The sequence below is a fragment of the Gigantopelta aegis genome, chromosome 6 (genome assembly GCF_016097555.1).
Source record: "Gigantopelta aegis isolate Gae_Host chromosome 6, Gae_host_genome, whole genome shotgun sequence".
NCBI lineage: Eukaryota > Metazoa > Mollusca > Gastropoda > Neomphalida > Peltospiridae > Gigantopelta > Gigantopelta aegis.
Genome location: NC_054704.1, coordinates 27,168,795 through 27,186,625, shown reverse-complemented (window position 1 = coordinate 27,186,625; position 17,831 = coordinate 27,168,795). Strand labels below are relative to the sequence as shown.

Genomic DNA, 17,831 nt, shown 5'->3' with positions numbered 1-17,831 from the left:
ATGCATTACAGATTTGTAGATAGCCAAATTTAGTGACTATTTTCAAGAGGACATTTCCCTGTTTCAATGTCACAAACTCTCATTTCATTCTATTGTAACTTTATCCAGATGCATTACAGGTTTGTAGATAGCCAAATTTAGAGACTATTTTCAAGAGGACATTGCCCTGTTTCATTGTCACAAACTCTCATTTCATTCTATTGTAACTTTATCCAGATGCATTAGAGATTTGTAGATAGCCAAATTTAGTGACTATTTTCAAGAGGACATTGCCCTGTTTCAATGTCACAAACTCTCATTTCATTCTATTGTAACTTTATCCAGATGCATTACAGGTTTGTAGATAGCCAAATTTAGTGTGTATTTTCACAGGTTAAAACTAAGGTCTGTGACTTTAATTGTTTCATGTAAGATGAATGCTCTACCCACTGAGTAAAGTTTATAAGTGTATAAAATAGGGGGGTGTCAGGGGGGTTCAACTGACCCTACACCCTACAGTACTGGAGCAAATCTTCACATTCACCATGTGTGTCCATCATTCTACTGACAATATTAGTTGTAATTCATGTAAAAAGGCCAGTGAATTACTTGAAACCCTATATAGCTGTTTGGTAATGCCAATATGAACAAAAGAAAGAAAGAAATGTTTTATTTAATGACGCACTCAACACATTTTATTTGCGGTTATATGGCGTCAGACAAATGGTTACGGACCACGCAAATTTTGAGAGGAAACCCGCTGTCGCCACTTTATGGGCTGCTCTTTCCGATTAGCAGCAAGGGATCTTTTATTTGCACTTCCCACAGGCAGGATAGCACAAACCATGGCCTTTGTTGAACCAGTTATGGATCACTGGTTGGTGCAAGTGGTTTACACCTACCCATTGAGCCTTGCGGAGCACTCACTCAGGGTTTGGAATTAAAAAACCCATGCCTCGACTGGGATCCGAACCCAGTACCTACTAGCCTGTAGACCGATGGCCTAACCACGACCCCACCGAGGCCGGTACCAATATGAACAAATATTGTTATTCAGATTCTGGCATTTTTGTTTACTTCAAGCAAAAATCAGCCTGCCACCACCATCCCACCTCAGCCAAAAATGGGAGCTTGATTGCCTATGATGCTTATGGAAACAAAAAGCTTATGGGGCTATTTAGAGAATAACTAACGAGCTACGAGGAATTATGAATTATCTGTCCAGGCAACGGTTTTACAACATTCATTCACGAGGGGCAGATAATTTGTAACGAGTTGGTTATTTTCTTTATTACCCATTGTCAATTTTAACTGATTTTTAATGTAAAAATTCCTCTGCAGTCTACAACAAAGCCATCAGCCATTACATCATATAATCTTACGCGCATTACATGACGTAATGTAAGTGATGTCATAGCATAGCGGTGTTCTTTTTACAGCCAAATGTTTACAGTACAAAATAATACAACTGTATTTGCATTTGAAAATAATTATATTTATATATTACTAAAGCCGCTGCTTATGAAAATATACCATTTCATGTTTACGAAACAAATGAGTTCATTTGTTTTTGTATATCTTTGTAGATCGTATAACGTATGTGTAATCTGACTCATGAATGGAAACATTATATGAATGAAAGTGAAGTTCCGGCCATGGCAAGCAACCAACCAAATGTTGTGATTTTTAAGCCAGCCAATCAGAGGCTGTAGAAGCAATCTGCACACTGTGCAGAGATTGAAAAAATATTACTCCATATATTTGAGCCCATATGGGTAATAAAACAAAGTAATTCTTTCCCGAATTCAATCAGAACTTCAATGTATATCTAATGTAAGGGAGGGCAGTTTCTGGTCACCTTAGAAAAAAATCTAAAAAATCTGAAAAAGTACATTTATTGCAGTGCAGTTCAGAAGTGCCCTTTTGTTCTTTCTGAAAAAGACCCTGATTTAAAAATAATAAAATTTGTCCACCCTACCCCTTAGTTTAAGCTTTGTACTGCCATGCTAATGACCATATGCCTTGACATCTAATAGCTGCAAGCCACACAAAGTGCTTGGGGTGTTGTTAAACAAACCTCACTTTCCTAATGGAGGATGATTACCCCAGTGCTCTGGTGGGTCATTAAATGTTCATTGCCTTTTAACGTCTAGGTCAATATTCTTTCAGTCAGGCCAGCCTGGTGGGAATCAATGTCCTATCATTATGGAGATGACCCGTCTGTGAATTAGAAATGTCCACTACATCAAGATTGACTTGTGTTATTTTATAGGTATGAAATGAGATGTTCAGCACACTTCTACTTCAGATTCTGGACAATCTATTTCAGGGCAGCTAGGTTAATGAGATAAGAAATCTGGTGTTGCCGTAGGTTACTGTAGGCTATTCTGTGTGTTTTTATCTGGCAGAAAAAATAGCACATACCATGTTTTTTTTAATATACAAATCGTGTATGATGTACTGATTAGAAAGAAAAAAAAGATGTAATGTCTGTTTAAAGACATTTCAGGACAGTTTTAAGCCAAGGCTATTAAAGTTTTGTTTTGTTTAACGACACCACTAGAGCACATTAATTTACTAATCATCGGCTATTGAATGTCAAACATTCGATAATTGACATACAGTTTTAGAGAGGAAACCTGCTACATATTTTTCATTAGTGGCAAGAGATATTTTATATGCACCATCCCCCAGACAGGATAGCGCAGTTGGACTTTCCTTTGGTACTGTCACTTATAAAGAACATTATAAATACTTATCATAAATAGTTAGGGTTAGGGTTAGTGACAGTGCCAAAAGAAAGTCCTTCCTGATAGTGCATATCATGACCTTTGAAATAACAGCTGTGGTGCACTGGCTGGAATGAGAAATAGCTCAATGGACCCATCAATACCAGACCAACCACACATCAGGTGAGTGTTTTACCACTGCGCTTCATCCCGCCCAACTGGTTAGAAAGAAAGAAAAGGAATAGTGTCTGTTTAAAGACATTTCAGGACAGTTTTAACCTGAGGCTGTTTGGTGTTTCACATATAACAATTATATAAACAAATTCCTGCTCCACATAGGCTACTCTTTCCTGATAACAGCATAGATTATGTTTGATGACACTTTAGAATATTCAAAACTGAATATTTGGTGTTTAACATGGTTATTCTGAAACGAGGCTATAGAGTAAAACTGGGAACATGCTGTAGCCACATGGGCTACTCCTATTATGTAGCAGCAAGAGATCTTTTATATACATTTTTCTTTAGACAGGACAACACACTGCAGACTTGGATCAAATCCCTTCAGTGGACCCATTCTCTGATTGGTGTTTTTCCCATTCCAACCAGTGCTCCATGATTGGTATATCAAAGGCCATGGCATGTGCTGTTCTGTCTGTGGAAAAGTACATATAAAAGATCCCTTGCTGTTGTGGAAAAATATAGTGGGTTTCTTCTCTAAGACTATATATCAGGATTATCAAATCTTTGACATCCAAGTGTCAATGATTAATAGATCATTGTGCTTTTTGTTGTGTTGTTAAAGAAAACAAACTTTTAAGTTTTTTTGTTACAGTCATGTGGTAGCAGATGGGACATGAGGAAATTCATCAGATTAGCCGAGCTGTTCAGCAAACCATTACACTGCAGGTGAGTCCTCATAATTTAATTATATACATCCAACTTCTCAGAGAAATAATGAATACAACATCCTTTACCAGTATTGCACACTGGGAGCATTTAGAACCGGGTCTGCTAAGGAGTATTGATCTTGTGACATACTACGTCTCAAGGAGTGAGGCATAGGCCAGTGGTAAAGCGCAGTTGGTCTGGGATCGATCCCCATCGGTGGATCCATCGGACTATTTCTTATTCCTGCCAGTGCTCCACAACTGGCATATTAAAGGCTATGGGATGGTGCATATAAAAGATCCCTTGCTACTAATAGAGGGTTTCCTCTCTAAAACTATGTGATTAAGAAATCATTGTGCTTTAGTGATGTCATTAAACAAAACAAATTTCTAACTCATTTGTTAGTCATGTGGTAGTAAATAGGACACAAGAAAATTCAGCAGGTCCACTGCAGGGAAGTCCTCAAAATTAAAATATATACCAGGGGTCCACCGAGCTGTTTAGTAAACCATCACACTGCAGGGCAGTCCTCAAAATTAAAATATATACCAGGGGTCCACCGAGCTGTTTAGCAAACCATCACACTGCAGGGAAGTCCTCAAAATTAAAATATATACCAGGGGTCCACCGAGCTGTTCAGCAAACCATCACACTGCAGGGAAGTCCTCAAAATTAAAATATATACCAGGGGTCCACCGAGCTGTTCAGCAAACCATCACACTGCAGGGAAGTCCTCAAAATTAAAATATATACCAGGGGTCCACCGAGCTGTTCAGCAAACCATCACACTGCAGGGAAGTCCTCAAAATTAAAATATATACCAGGGGTCCACCGAGCTGTTCAGCAAACCATCACACTGCAGGGAAGTCCTCAAAATTAAAATATATACCAGGGGTCCACCGAGCTGTTTAGCAAACCATCACACTGCAGGGCAGTCCTCAAAATTAAAATATATACCAGGGGTCCACCGAACTGTTTGGAAAACTACAAATTCTGCTGGCCCAAATCAAAACTTGCCAGACCAGACATGACTGACTGAAAAAAAAGTTAAAGTTTGTTTTGTTTAGCAACACCACTAGAGTACATTGATTTATTCATTGGCTATTGGATGTCAAACATTTAGTAATTTTGACATATAGTCTTAGAGAGGAAACCCGCTATATTTTCTCATTAGTAGCAAGGGATCTTTTATATGCACCATCCCACAGACAGGATAACACATACCATGGCCTTTGATATACCAATTGTGGTGCACTGGCAGGAATGAGAAACAACCCAATTGATGGGCCCACTAACAGGGATCGATCCCTGATTGACTGTGCATCAAGTGAGAGCCTTTTACCACTAGGCTACATCCCACCCTTGCCTGACTAAAAGTAATATGTGAATAGAAACACAAAATAATTGCTGGTCTGACAGGATGACAGGCAGATAAATCTCACTGGCCTGTGGTTACATTGACCAGCAAAAACTGGTCAGGCTGACAGTGTTTCGACCACTCTATACATCCCGTTTCTCAGACAGATAATGAATACAACAACCTATACCATTATTGAACACTGGGTGCGATTAGAAAAGGGTCTGCTGAGGAGTATTGATCTTGTGACCTATTGCGTCTCAAGTGGATGCTCCATATACCACTGAGTTAAGTCACACTTCCTATTAATGTTGAATATTAGTATCACGTTATTTACTTTAGATCTGACCCTGTGGCAGTATAGATCCTGTGTGGTCGATCATCAATAACGATACTGACATTTTCAATAACCTGTTAGATTCCATATTCCATCGCTGGTAAAACTAGCTTACATGCTCACTGTTTTTATATTTACATTAAGTGCATGTACAGTGCAGCCAATATAATTAGACCATGCATAGGACCTACAGACATAGCTGTTTAAAAGCAGACAACCACTATATGCATTTATACAGAATGAAACAAGTGTCCTATATAGATGGGTGGTTATTTTACGAGGTGGAATTTAATATCAAATTCCACTGTGAATACGCACGAGTATATTGATTTTTCTCTCCGTTCTGCAAATAAAACGGCCCAAAGGACTTGACAACACGAGGTATAATGAGAAACAATTAGTGATACGATGTTATTATTAACATATCCAATTGAGAAGAATCTGTCTGCCATTTTTCAGAGATAAATTGATCAGCACTTTGAGGATTCAGCTACCGCTGGCTGACTCACTGTGGAGCAGGGAGGGCTGAGGTGTGTGTCCGGAGAGAGGTTCACACATGCCGTCTGCTGCTGTGAGTGTCCGTGGATTTGTGGATTCGTGGATTCCTAATCATGATCGGCTGCCTCCCTCGTGTGTCTGCGTAGTCATGAAATGAGGTAGGCTAGCTTCGTTCTGAGTATTGTGTAAATAGGATTGTAGAGTAATATTAAATAATAGCTGTTGATATGAATATAATGTGATAGGGTGTGTAGTTAATAGTAGCTTTTTCTTTTTTTTCAGTGAAAGAGTATTAATATTATGCAGTTAGAGCTAAATATGTTTCAGTAAAAAAAATTAAAAATAAATACATGTAGGCTTCCATCCATGTTAGAGTGAATATAATTACAGCATATTATTGAGAGTGGCTATTGTCTACATATGGTGTCATAGGATTTGTTTTTTGTAGCATACTGTTGCATATGTATCTGTTGAATGTAGGAGCAGTAGTTATACAGTAAAACTTGTCTAAACTGGATCATACTGGGGACCTAATATTTATCCAATTTAGACAGGATCTGCTGTTTAGAAGGTCACATGTTAGAATTGAGAAAATATGGAGCCATGAAACTTAGCCGGTTTTGACAGGATTCTGGTTTGTTCAGGGCCCGATTTAGACAGGTTTCACTATTTATTGTTTGCAGTTAAAGCTAAATATTTCAATAACACATTAAATACATGTATGCTTCCATCTGTGTAGAATGTAGCCCAGTGGTAAAGCGTTCACCTGCTGGCTTCCGTCTGTGTAGAATGTAGCCCAGTGGTAAAGCGTTCAGCTGCTGGCTTCCGTCTGTGTAGAATGTAGCCCAGTGGTAAAGTGTTCACCTGCTGGCTTCCGTCTGTGTAGAATGTAGCCCAGTGGTAAAGCGTTCAGCTGCTGGCTTCCGTCTGTGTAGAATGTAGCCCAGTGGTAAAGCGTTCACCTGCTGGCTTCCGTCTGTGTAGAATGTAGCCCAGTGGTAAAGCGTTCAGCTGCTGGCTTCCGTCTGTGTAGAATGTAGCCCAGTGGTAAAGCGTTCACCTGCTGGCTTCCGTCTGTGTAGAATGTAGCCCAGTGGTAAAGCGTTCACCTGCTGGCTTCCGTCTGTGTAGAATGTAGCCCAGTGGTAAAGCGTTCAGCTGCTGGCTTCCGTCTGTGTAGAATGTAGCCCAGTGGTAAAGCGTTCACCTGCTGGCTTCCGTCTGTGTAGAATGTAGCCCAGTGGTAAAGCGTTCACCTGCTGGCTTCCGTCTGTGTAGAATGTAGCCCAGTGGTAAAGCGTTCACCTGCTGGCTTCCGTCTGTGTAGAATGTAGCCCAGTGGTAAAGCGTTCACCTGCTGGCTTCCGTCTGTGTAGAATGTAGCCCAGTGGTAAAGCGTTCACCTGCTGGCTTCCGTCTGTGTAGAATGTAGCCCAGTGGTAAAGCGTTCACCTGCTGGCTTCCGTCTGTGTAGAATGTAGCCCAGTGGTAAAGCGTTCACCTGCTGGCTTCCGTCTGTGTAGAATGTAGACCAGTGGTAAAGTGTTCACCTGCTGGCTTCCGTCTGTGTAGAATGTAGCCCAGTGGTAAAGCGTTCAGCTGCTGGCTTCCGTCTGTGTAGAATGTAGCCCAGTGGTAAAGCGTTCACCTGCTGGCTTCCGTCTGTGTAGAATGTAGCCCAGTGGTAAAGCGTTCACCTGCTGGCTTCCGTCTGTGTAGAATGTAGCCCAGTGGTAAAGCGTTCACCTGCTGGCTTCCGTCTGTGTAGAATGTAGCCCAGTGGTAAAGCGTTCACCTGCTGGCTTCCGTCTGTGTAGAATGTAGCCCAGTGGTAAAGTGTTCACCTGCTGGCTTCCGTCTGTGTAGAATGTAGCCCAGTGGTAAAGCGTTCACCTGCTGGCTTCCGTCTGTGTAGAATGTAGCCCAGTGGTAAAGCGTTCACCTGCTGGCTTCTGTCTGTGTAGAATGTAGCCCAGTGGTAAAGCGTTCAGCTGCTGGCTTCCGTCTGTGTAGAATGTAGCCCAGTGGTAAAGCGTTCACCTGCTGGCTTCCGTCTGTGTAGAATGTAGCCCAGTGGTAAAGCGTTCACCTGCTGGCTTCCGTCTGTGTAGAATGTAGCCCTGTGGTAAAGCGTTCACCTGCTGGCTTCCGTCTGTGTAGAATGTAGCCCAGTGGTAAAGCGTTCAGCTGCTGGCTTCCATCTGTGTAGAATGTAGCCCAGTGGTAAAGCGTTCACCTGCTGGCTTCCGTCTGTGTAGAATGTAGCCCAGTGGTAAAGCGTTCAGCTGCTGGCTTCCATCTGTGTAGAATGTAGCCCAGTGGTAAAGCGTTCACCTGATGGCTTCTGTCTGTGTAGAATGTAGCCTAGTGGAATAATCCCCATCAGTAACCTGTGCTATTTCTCATTCTAGCCAGTGCTCCACAGCAGGTGTAGCAAATGCTATGATAAGTGCTATCCTGTCTGTGGAATGCTGCATATAAAAGATCTCTTGTTGCTAATTTCGATTGCATAGCGGCAGTGGGTTTCTTCTTTCAGCCCATTGTAGCTTCTTTCATTTTGTTAGCCATGGGCGGCAGTGGGTTTTTTCTTTATTATCTGTTAGCCCATTGCATGGTGGCAGTGGGTTTTCTTTCATTATCTGTTAGCCCATTGCATGGCGGCAGCAGGTTTCTTCTTTCATTATCTGTTAGCCCATTGCATGGCGGCAGTGGGTTTCCTCTTTCATTATCTGTTAGCCCATTGCATGGTGGCAGTGGGTTTCCTCTTTCATTATCTGTTAGCCCATTGCATGGCGGCAGTGGGTTTCTTCTTTCATTATCTGTTAGCCCATTGCATGGCGGCAGTGGGTTTCTTCTTTCATTATCTGTTAGCCCATTGCATGGCGGCAGTGGGTTTCTTCTTTCATTATCTGTTAGCCCATTGCATGGCGGCAGTGGGTTTCTTCTTTCATTATCTGTTAGCCCATTGCATGGCGGCAGTGGGTTTCTTCTGTCATTATCTGTTAGCCCATTGCAGGTGTTAGCCCATGGGCAGTGGGGGTTTTCTGTCATTATCTGTTAGCCCATTGCATGGCAGCAGCAGGTTTTTTCTGTCATTATCTGTTAGCCCATTGCATGGCGGCAGTGGGTTTCTTCTTTCATTATCTGTTAGCCCATTGCATGGCGGCAGTGGGTTTCTTCTTTCATTATCTGTTAGCCCATTGCATGGCGGCAGTGGGTTTTTTCTGTCATTATCTGTTAGCCCATTGCATGGCGGCAGTGGGTTTCTTCTTTCATTATCTGTTAGCCCATTGCATGGCGGCAGTGGGTTTCTTCTGTCATTATCTGTTAGCCCATTGCATGGTGGCAGTGGGTTTCTTCTTTCATTATCTGTTAGCCCATTGCATGGCGGCAGTGGGTTTCTTCTTTCTTTATCTGTTAGCCCATTGCATGGCGGCAGTGGGTTTCTTCTTTCATTATCTGTTAGCCCATTGCATGGCGGCAGTGGGTTTCTTCTGTCATTATCTGTTAGCCCATTGCGTGGTGGCAGCAGGTTTCTTCTTTCATTATCTGTTAGCCCATTGTATGGCGGCAGTGGGGGTTTTCTGTCATTATCTGTTAGCCCATTGCATGGCAGCAGCAGGTTTTTTCTGTCATTATCTGTTAGCCCATTGCATGGCGGCAGTGGGTTTCTTCTTTCATTATCTGTTAGCCCATTGCATGGCAGCAGCGGGTTTCTTCTGTCATTATCTGTTAGCCCATTGCATGGCGGCAGTGGGTTTCTTCTGTCATTATCTGTTAGCCCATTGCATGGCGGCAGTGGGTTTCTTCTTTCATTATCTGTTAGCCCATTGCATGGCGGCAGTGGGTTTCTTCTGCCATTATCTGTTAGCCCATTGCATGGCGGCAGTGGGTTTCCTCTTTCATTATCTGTTAGCCCATTGCATGGCAGCAGTGGGTTTCTTCTGTCATTATCTGTTAGCCCATTGCATGGCAGCAGCAGGTTTCTTCTGTCATTATATGTTAGCCCATTGCATGGCGGCAGTGGGTTTCTTCTGTCATTATCTGTTAGCCCATTGCATGGCGGCAGTGGGTTTCTTCTTTCATTATCTGTTAGCCCATTGCATGGCGGCAGTGGGTTTCTTCTGTCATTATCTGTTAGCCCATTGCATGGCGGCAGTGGGTTTCCTCTTTCATTATCTGTTAGCCCATTGCATGGCGGCAGTGGGTTTCCTCTTTCATTATCTGTTAGCCCATTGCATGGCGGCAGTGGGTTTCCTCTTTCATTATCTGTTAGCCCATTGCATGGCGGCAGTGGGTTTCCTCTTTCATTATCTGTTAGCCCATTGCATGGTGGCAGTGGGTTTCCTCTTTCATTATCTGTTAGCCCATTGCATGGCGGCAGTGGGTTTCTTCTTTCATTATCTGTTAGCCCATTGCATGGTGGCAGTGGGTTTCTTCTTTCTTTATCTGTGTGGTCCTTAATCATATGTCCAATGCCATATAGCTGTAATTAAAATGAGTTGAGTGCATCGTCAAATAAAACATTCCTTCCTTCCTTCTGTGTACTAGTCGATGTAAATACAATTACTAAAGCTGCAATATGAATATGAATAAATATTCACAAATACCAATAAACCGGTAATTACAGTGAATCTACCAACACTGTACAACTGACTTGCTGAATGAAGCAACCCACCAGTGAACAAAAGTCAAAAATAGCATTTAAATAGTAGGATGTGTTTAACATTAAACTTTGGAATGGTAAACGTTGAAAATTAAATAATTAATGTCAGTTATAAAAACAAAATTATAATAAAAATAAAATTAACAAGATGCAAAAACAAAACAAGCATGTAAACACTGTCTAGAGAAGAAAAATAGTCTTTTTAGGCAGTGACCACATCTCCTACACCTTCTCCAATACAGAAACATAGAGGTGTGTGATGTTTGTGGACAGTGTTGTTTTTCTTTCGTTTCGTAATTTAAATTGTATATTGTGGAATAGTCAAACAAAATGGTTAAATGAACAATACAATATATGGAACACTTACTGTATGTACTGTTATATGTATATGGAATTTGGTTGATACTATAGTCCGTCCCATCATTCTATGAAAATGTTTTTTTGTAAATACGTTCAGTGTGGTTTGACATAAGACGGAAATTAAAAGTGTTTGAAAATAACATACAAATACTATTTTTATGTGTAATTTACAAATCAATTGGCTCAGAAATAAGAAAGAAAGAAGTGTTTTATTTAACGATGCACTCAACACATTTTATTTACGGTTATATGGCGTCAGACATATGGTTAAGGACCACACATATTTTTTTAGAGGAAACCCGCTGTCGCAACATAGGCTACTCTTTTTACGACAGGCAGCAAGGGATCTTTTATTTGCGCATCCCACAGGCAGGATAGCACAAACCATGGCCTTTGTTGAACCAGTTATGGATCACTGGTCGGTGCAAGTGGTTTACACCTACCCAATGAGCCTTGCGGAGCACTCACTCAGGGTTTGGAGTCAGTATCTGGATTAAAAATTCCATGCCTCGACTGGGATCCGAACCCAGTACCTACCAACCTGTAGACCGATGGCCTGCCACGACGCCACCGAGGCCGGTTGGCTCAGAAATAAATAAGTTGTAGTAAATTCCATAGCATGAAAAAAAGGTGTTCTCTGGGATAGATCATAGCTGCATATGCCATTGAATAAGTTATATATGTGTTTTGCTTTGTTTTTAACCCTAGTACATTTTGTTTACAGATTTACGGAAACTGATGCATATATTGTGACTGTACTAATTAAGTGTTACTTTTGTACTTGAACAAAACAAAAAATCACATAACAGAAACAAAATTTATATGTGTTTATGTTTATATAGTTTATTCATTTCTATTGTGTATATAGCGTTGAGTAAGTTACCTGTATAACTGATGTGAAAAGACAGAATGAATGCAGTAAATTGTGCAGTACTCCAGATCCATAAGAGCTGATGTGCTGGGGAGGGGGAGGATGTCTATGCACCATACTAAATGGTTATCAGATTTAAACATCTCAGACATTTTTCTCTAATCTGGTAGTTTGTCTTCTCTCTCATCTTCTTTTGCTGTCCACCTCCACATCCTAGTCCTTGTTTTTCCAACTGTGACAGGTGCTTGTCTCTTGTGGTCATCCATGCACTTCTTGCAATACCTATTAGTGTTCACTGGATGTGCAGTCAGTCTGACCATTTCAGAGAATGTTCAATGGTAACGTCTTGCTAAGAGGCATCTGTAATGATGACCAAATGCATATCATAAATACAGTACTGTTATTAATTGTGAAATTATTTCAAAGTTATTGTCTCTATAATTACTTGCCCACTCTTGTTTGACTCATAAACTATATGTTCATCAAGTTATTGGTTTCTGGTACATGTATTATACATATGCATATATATTCAGTGTTCTAAATCAATGCTAAATACAACTTGTATGTTATACCAATATGTATATTGATTATGTAATCATTTTAATAGATTTTATTTCGCTGACACTGATTATCAATCAAAATATTTGTATGTGTGAGAGTGTATTTAATGATTTATTGTCATTTCTTCTGAATCATTTTTTTCCGAAAGTAAAGGATTGGTATGCTATCAACACCGTAACACTATGTGGTCAGTGTCTGTTGTATATCTTACATATTTTGATTGTGATTTTTTATCTAGAAAATTATTTAATAAGCCTGTTGGTGCCACATTAATAAGGCCTGTTTCCACTTTTGTATTGGTAAAAACTTGACCGGCCTCGGTAGCTTTGTGGTTAGGCCATCGGTCTACAGGCTGGTATGTACTGGGTTCGGATCCCAGTTGAGGCATGGGATTTTTAATCCAGATACCGACTCCAAACACTGAGTGAGTGCTCCGCAAGGCTCAACGGGTAGGTGTAAACCACTTGCAGTGACCAGTGATCCATAACTGGTTCAACAAATGCCATGGTTTGTGCTATCCTGCCTGTGGGAAGTGCAAATAAAAGATCCTTTGCTGCCTGTCATAAAAGAGTAGCCTATGTGGCGACAGTGGGTTTCCTCTAAAAACAGTGTCAGAATGACCATATGTTTGACATCCAATAGCCGATGATAAGATAAAAATCAATGTGCTCTAGTGGCATTGTTAAATAAAACAAACTTTACTTTTTTTTTGTAAAAACTTAGATTGCTGTACTAGAGTTACATTGAAAAAGTTTCCATTATAGCATTGTATTAAAAAAAGCATTTCTTTTTGATGCTCCATTATTGGTGAACAGCTAGCGCTTACTGCTAACATGAAAACAGCAGATGGGAGTGCTAAACACTGCATAGTTGCTGGTCATTTTACAGCTTGAAAATGTGGCATAAAAAACACTAAACCAGAAACAGGCCTTTAGACTCCATTTTCTGATAAACAGCAAGAGACTTTTGATACAGGAACACTTATAAGATAGCGTAATTATGTACACATACCACAGCTTTTGCTTATCAGTTGTGGAACATTGGTGGCAAAGAGAAATTAACTAATGAACACACTAAGTCCTATCAATTCTATAACACATTTAAACCTTGGGGAAAGATTATTTATTATTATTATTATTAGCTGTCATTTTATTCATAACTATTTTTGCATTTAAAGCCAAGATAATTATAGCTAACAAATTTCTCTTTTTGAAGCAAATAAAAATTAATTTGTGCATGTGTCACATTAAAAATGTCATCATGAAAACAATATTTCATAATCTTAAGTACATTTGTAACAGTCTGTTTGCATAATTTATACCTAGGTAACTGATTGTATTGTTCAGTACTAAATATCTTATACCAATATGTATATTGATTATGTAATCATTTTAATAGATATTTTAGGCAACTGACTGTTCCATTACATGAATTATATTTATTGGTGATGAATCTAAAGGCAACACAATCATGATGTAACACTATCCGGCTACACTATGTTGACATTACAAATATATTTTAAACAAGTTTATTTTCAAATGATATGGTATTTGTCAGGTGTCTAAATCAGTCCTCAAAATATTTCAAAATGGTTTGCATCTTTTAATTTTAGAACACAGTGATTCACCATGTAACCTATTCACAGTTTGTGTGAATTTAAATTTGAGTAACTGATATGCAAACAGAACAACGATTTGCTTGAAATACTCTGCCCTGCAAATTAAGAAACAGTCTGTCTGTGTCTTGATGTGAAAGTTAATAATATGCTGACAAAATGCTTATCACCCAAATCTGTTTCTTCTTTATGAAATATGTATGGACTGGTTTGATCTTTGTGTGGGATGGGAAGCAACTCTATTGATTGTTTTTGGATGACTCACACAGTACATACATATTTATGACATATCTCCATTCAGTGACACAATGTATTCCATATTTAATCAGTTCAACAATAAAAGAAATAATAATGGGATCAAGTATATTGTAAAGGAAAGAAAACAGATTTGTTTAACAAACTCTCAGTAACGTTTTGAACTATAGTTGCTGTGTGTCTAATGTATGTTAACTGTGACACCGTCATTAAAAACATGCTGCTGTCATATAAGTTATTCTTACGAATTACCAGCAAGAGTATATTATTTTATATACACTTTCCTTGACAGGATAGAAAATACCATATTTTAGGGGAACCATATTTCAAAGTAAAGCAGTCTTAAATTGTATAAAATTGCTTCACAACACTACATAATTTTATATTAAAAACTGTTTACTGTTATACATCAATCAAATCACCTTTCATAGACAGGATAACACATACCATATTTTGGGGGAACTTGTCGATGTATAGCAGTCTAAAATTGTATAAAATATAACATCACATACTAGTATTTCATACTAAATGTTTAACTGTTATACATTAATAAATTAAAGGGACATTCCTGAGTTTGCTGCATTGTAAGATGTTTCCCACTAATAAAATATTTCTACGATTAAACTTACATATTAAATATATTTTCTTGTTTAGAATATCAGTGTCTATATATTCAATGTGTTTCTGGTCATCTTAATATTTGTAAGAAGCCCAAACTGGATTTTGTTTTCAAATAATTTCATACGTACAAAAAAAAAATATTTTAGGAAATAAAATGAAATTTAACCTAGTACAAATATTAGAACGATCAGAAACACATTTAATATAAAGCCACTAATATATTATGCAGACAAATATATTTGATATGTAATTACAATGTTAAAAAGTCTCTGTTAGTCGATAACATCTTAAAAATTGCAGCGAACTCAGGAATGTCCCTTTAACCCCAGTTAGAAAACAGTTCTTATAATTACAATCTATACAAATAAAATAGTTTTTATCATCATCCATAAATGGTCATTTACTGCATTTTATTGAAGATTAAGTAAGTTTTTAGTGATCCCATCCAATTAAAATCCAATAAACCATATAACTGTATAATTAACATTGTGATTCAGTATTTCTGCCAGAAAGAAATTTTTGGATATGGCGGTATGGAATTGAATGCAACCACAGTCAACAGGGTGTATGCAGGCTTCCCCCAGAAAGAAATGGGTTAAGTTTGGGGTTAGGGTTAAGAAAATCATACAGTAATGATAAGAGTAAAAAATAAAATCTGCAAAAATATTTCGGTATGGCACCATACCCGTTTTACCTTCTGGCAAAAACCATGTGATTATACCAATGGATCAATAGATTTGTTGTACTATACTTATTTTTCTTTCTTTTTGTCATATTATAGATCAATTAACATTATTCCTTTAATTCAGTTAATTAGCTCATTCATTAAATAAAGCAGGGTTTTTTAATTATTTCAGTAGTGTTTATCATAAAGATCTATTAAGTTTTATGTCAGGAATTTTAACATTACAAAAAATAGATGAGATTTAACATGGATATTAAATTACAAAATATATTGTATATAACATTATGTGATCATAAAATGTCACCTACAGATTTTCTACTATCAGCATGAGCAAATTTGTTTAAAACTCTAAAATATTAAGAATAAAAATTAACATAATCCAACCCCCAAGGAATAATGACCTTATCTTCAATAAGCCACTGATTTTTAAATTAACAATGGTAAGAGAACATTAATCAGGTACAATAATTACCTTTCTTGGGTGTGAATAGCTGGCACCTACAGTGATACGTGTACACTAACTTGTAACCATATATATAGATTTTTACCAATTTATCGTCCTCTGTGACACTCTGTTGGGAACAAAAGGCCATATGTAGCCAATATTAACAAAGATAAGATTACTTTACATAGGTGTATGTATCTCATCAATATGGTCTATTTTAGTCCGATATATTCTAAACTACAATCAGAATCTACCCACCTGGCCATGTAGATTTTAAATAAACACTACAAGACTTGATAAGAATATAGAGAATATATCTTATCTGTTGGACGTATTCCAGACCTGAGCTGGCAGAAAAAGAGATTTGAAATATTTGCTGGGCACGTTTAAGTTCTTGGCATTGTGATCTTCACAGCTGTTTGTGGATATACTCTTTCAAGTGTTTTGGGTTTTTTTTACTAAAGGAATACTTCAACATGTCAAGGTAATTTTTAATTAGACATTTATGATACAGGTGCAATAATTATATTTTTGTGAGGTGAAGCTTGGGTAATATTTTGTTGAGAGTAATATTTTTATTTAGACTTTGTGATATAGATGTATTAGATTTACGAGGTGAAAAATGGGGACACATTTTATCTGTATAATGTAAAATAATAGTATTGTCTGTGGTTCTTTTACAGGTGTTATTATTTTTATGAGGTGCACATTTGGTAATATTTTATGAGTTTCTTTTAATGTAACGTTTCACTAATTTTGCAATTTTTGTGAAAGGTGTAATTAGGTAAAAATAAGAATATTGAGTAATTTTGTGATGTTTGTTTTTAAAAGCTAAAACTCAGGTTATATTTTATTTGAGTTTTTAATTTAATATTTGTTATATAGGTATAATTATTTTTATGAAAAGAAGATTGTATCATATTTTGTTTGATAAGGGCTGGGATGAAGCAATGGGAATAATGATTTATGGAAAGGATTAAACTTTAGAACATTGGGCATACAGAGTAAGAAATTTATTTATAAAAGACTCCTAGCTGCTATTTGAAAGTTAAAATTAATTTGTGTTCTGTTTAACGACACAACTAGAGCACATTTATTTATTAATTGTCAGCTATTTGATATCAAACATTTGGTAATCTTAACACATACTCTTAAAGAGGAAACCTGCTACATTTTTCCATTAGTAGATAGGGATCTTTTATATGCATCATCCCACAGACAGGATAGCACATATCACAGCCTTTGATATACCAGTCGCGGATCATTGGCTGGAATAAGAAATAGCCCAATCCCCGATAGGGATCAGTTCTTATTTGAAGTATGCTAGTGGATCTGTCAGTAGCATTGTTGTATGTTTTTGTTTGTTCATTCTAGATTGTGTGTCATAATTACGATGTCGGACACTTCATAGCCACTTATTAAACAATGTGCTGGCGTGTCAGTTAGTGTTTCCTTCCCTTCCTCTGGTGGGTCACATTAAACATGGAGACTACAATGGTAGTTGCATTACTAAATAGCTCAACAAAATATTCCCTGAAAATAGATTTAATCTTATTTTATTTTATGCTTTTGGATTAATTATAATATGTCCTGTATTGTCATTTACGTTTTTGACAATTTCAGAAGTCCTCAGTACATTATGGAATTTGTAGTGTTAAAATATTAGTAGTCCTTGAAAAGTCTACTATCTGAAACACAAATTTGAGATACACTACAGTTAGGGCTTAAGAGTTCTTAACAAATATAGCAAGCTGTGAATTTCACCAGGTGTCCTCCATATGATCCTTAAAGTAACTGAATGAGTCAGCATTATGCACTTCAATGTAATTACGTGACTAGTATCTGTTTTATTTTCCATCCAACCATCTATCTACCCATCCATCCATCCATTCATCCACCCACCTATTCATTTATCCATCCATCCATCCATCCATCTATCCACCTATTCATCCATCCATTCA

General features: G+C 38.0%; 1 protein-coding gene across 2 annotated transcripts in view; it reads left to right on the top strand.

Moving 5' to 3' along the window:
* Nucleotides 1–3,557: 3,557 nt before the first annotated feature.
* The window catches only part of LOC121376526 (tripartite motif-containing protein 2-like), a 104,426-nt gene continuing 90,152 nt past the window's right edge, over nucleotides 3,558–17,831 (top strand). Inside the window, exons 1-2 of one of the 2 annotated variants that reach the window (XM_041504428.1) lie at nucleotides 3,558–3,617; nucleotides 5,753–5,949. The gene's annotated coding sequence lies outside the window, so the exon portion shown is untranslated. Of the gene's footprint in view, nucleotides 3,618–5,633; nucleotides 5,950–17,831 lie in introns of those variants that run through there. The other variant, XM_041504427.1, reaches the window with a different exon arrangement.